Source organism: Centroberyx gerrardi, chromosome 7, assembly GCF_048128805.1.
Source record: "Centroberyx gerrardi isolate f3 chromosome 7, fCenGer3.hap1.cur.20231027, whole genome shotgun sequence".
Lineage (NCBI taxonomy): Eukaryota > Metazoa > Chordata > Actinopteri > Beryciformes > Berycidae > Centroberyx > Centroberyx gerrardi.
In genome coordinates this window covers 20644823-20648303 of record NC_136003.1, presented here as the reverse complement: position 1 = coordinate 20648303, position 3481 = coordinate 20644823, and positions in this window count along the sequence as shown.

Here is a 3481-nt window from a genome sequence, read left to right as displayed (position 1 = left end):
GGACACACACCAGACTTAAGACCAGTTGATTGGGGACGGCTTGTGCAATTGGGGACAAAAGCTGTGTCCCCAATTGGTAAAACACTGATTTTTGGGTCAGTGGTTAAGGTTAGGGTTAGGTTAAGGTTATGGTTAGGCAAGTAGTGGTTATGGTTAGGGTTAGGGTAAGTCTCCCGGAAATGAATGTAAGTCTACGTAAAGTAAAAATGTTAAGTAAGACTGTGTGTGTGTGTGTGTGTGTGTGTGTGTGTGTGTGTGTGTGGGTGTGCATTGGGGTGTGAGTGTGCGAGAGAGAGACTGTAGGTGTAGGAAAGTATGGGCAAGATGCACATATGTGCATTTGAGAATATGCCTGTGTATTATGCATTGTGTTTATGTATTATATGTAATACTGAAAAATAAAGAAGAAGAAGATATAAGAAAAAAACATGATCTTGAGATAATGGGGTTCAGAAAAATATGAGCAATCACGGCCGCTTCCGTAGCAATTGCCTATAAAAACAAATAAAATGTTGAATGCAATGACGTTGCCTACAGTATCTGGCAAGTAGCCCAAATAATGTGCGTGTGATCTCAGAAGTGAATCAAAGCAGGCTACTTAATGGCTTACTTTAGGGATTTGATTAAATGTTCATTAACTAGAGTTTCTATCAGCTCTAAAGCAATCCCTGCTGTGACGAAGACTTACATCAAGGCAGTCTGAGGGCCTTGGGAACCAGGGCCTCCGTAATGGAAAAGCCTGGATGTGATGCAGTCAGACCACTTGATTGCAGACAGAATCAGGCCACTACGTTTATGTCTTATTCACTCGGTTATCTTTGGGTACCTCCAACCCTCTATGGATGTATGGCATTAATGCTCTGCCCTGGGGTTAAGTGTTTCCAATCTGCACTGTTTAGTGGTGATGGAACGTCCCAAGAGTCTCACAGACAGTACTCGGATGCACACACACACACACACACACACACACACACACACACACACACGCACACACACGCACACACACGCACATTATCACTATGAGCATCAGCTAGTTTGCCTCTGGAGAAAGAAAACTATTTTACCTTGCAGATGAATTTAAACCCAATTGAAGGAGCTTCACATTGCAAACGTCGACTTCCTTAGAACTGAGATTGAAAAAATGCAGAATAGAAAAAAATATACAGAAAACAGAAATACTGGAAAAATTAGCCAAGTTATCATGTGAGCATCATGCCTCCCAAATGACTCTGCTCACAAGCTGCACTTAAATATCCAAAACACGAAATAAGTAAGTAAATACAAGGATTATGTGATGGTTATATAAGCCTTTTATGGAGACAAAGTAATGTGCCTGGAGGGGGAAATAGCTCCATAATGATGTCTGCGTCTCGTTTCTGTTTACACTCAGTAATCCTGTAATATGTGTGGAGCGTTGTAAAGCAACATAGCAATTTGGGCAGCTGAGAACTTTGGGTATAGGACAAGAGAAATCCCAACATTTCCTGGGCTTGGTCAGCATGATGGGATAAGGACTATTTAAGTGAGTGTTCAGTTGTATTTAAGTTTGACAGAGTGCCGCTAATTGCTCTTCAAAATGACTTTGGGAATTCTTATTGAATATGCTCAATGATCCCAAATCTACCATTAACACGCTCCAGTATAATTAGAATTATGGCTTCTCAAGATAACAGATACCATCATCAGAGCTCTCTAATATTAATGGCGAACCATTCCAATTCTCATTTTCTCAATAATCACTATTGCATTTTAATATAGCAGGAATGACTAAAGCACTATGAAAAGGCAACGCATTAGGAACCTTAATTGCAACACAAGAAAATGTCAGATTTAATTAAGCAAATGAGCACTTAAAAAAAAAAAAATGTGTGTGTGAGTGTGTGTGTTCCTAATGTTTGCCAGAATAAGATCATAGATGGAAAGAGTTCATGGAAGAAATTCATTTTGCCTGTATCATCATCTCATTTTCCTTGGGTTGGATATGGTTGAATAAATGTTGCACGGTGCTGCACTTATTCTAATAAGGGAGGACAGTTGCTTATACTGTATATATGGCTGCAGTTGAAGCGAAAACCTGTTCCCTTAAATATTGCCTCTCAACACGTCCTTATCCGTCTACTTGTGTTGCTTGTGGGGTCTGCTTTCGCGTTTTATTAGGTAATTAACAATTCTAAAATATATCCGTCAACCTCAAAAACAGCTGGTAAATTATTCCTATTGCAATTAGGAGTGGTGCAGCTAGATATCTTTTAAATTGATTCAGTCCTGAAATTGCTCCTGAGGATGCATAAATGTCAGAGTAACCCCAGGGGTGTTATAATATCTGACGAGAATAATACTTTCTGCAATAGACAGACAGGAGAGATTTGCAGTAGCATCCCAAGCACTGTTTTACTCTGCTGCCGTTGTGTTGTTCTAAGATTAATCCTAACATTTGGAATAAAACAATCAGTCTTCCCTGTTGTTCTCCCTGTAAATCCTCAGTTTCATTCACAGCTGGCTCAGAGCGTCTGCCCCCCCCTTCTGCCACAATAGACCTTTTCCACAAACAGGGCTGACGTACTTCTGCAGGTTATAGATAGCAGTGTTAAGAAGCCAACTTTCTATCACCTCCGACTCTGTCTGTGACCACTTATTTTGTGTTTCAATATAGCGTATAACACAATACAGGTGTTGTCACTGACATACAGTATCTTTCTGTTTTTGTTGTCAGATGACTGCATGACTAAGTGATTTGATCGAGGGTCACAAAATACTAACGGGCATTTTGTGACCCTCGATCAAATCACTTTTTTATAGTGGTGCAGTTGTCTGACAACAGAGACAGAAAGATATGTCAGTGACAACGCCTGCATTGTGTTATATGCTATGTTGAAACACAAATGTTGACAAAAAGTCTCCAACAAAGGTCAGAGATGCCAGAAAGTTGACTTTGTTGACATTGCTGGCAATGGTGAGAACCGATTTATACCCTACTAAGACGAAGTGGAAGTACGTCAGCCATGTTTGTGAAAAAGGTCTATGCTCAAGGTTAGTTTTATAATTATTTTTCTTAAAAGCTGATAGTGCGCTATGTTGTTTGATCAGCATAATAACTGCACGACTAGAAAAAAAAGGAGAACAGCGTAGATGTAGATCAGAGACTCAAAGATTCTACAGATGATTTATTCCACAGATCTAATCTTTCAAAAAGACTATAGCTTTGAGAGTAAAGCTATTCTGGTCTATGAGCATGCCTCTTGAATTACTGTATAATGTGTCATTTGGGATATAATAAAGGCTATGTAGGTATACGTCAAATCAAAGAAAGAGGACAACTTTCTATATAACGAATATAAATTTGATGCTGACTATGAATGGACAGCTAGCGTTTGAGATGATCCAAATCCCCATCTCTGATTGTACACAGAGTCTCTGCTCTCTTTATCTTATCCTCACCATTGGTCCTGATCTGCTTGACAGTGTTCTGCTCCCAGGAATC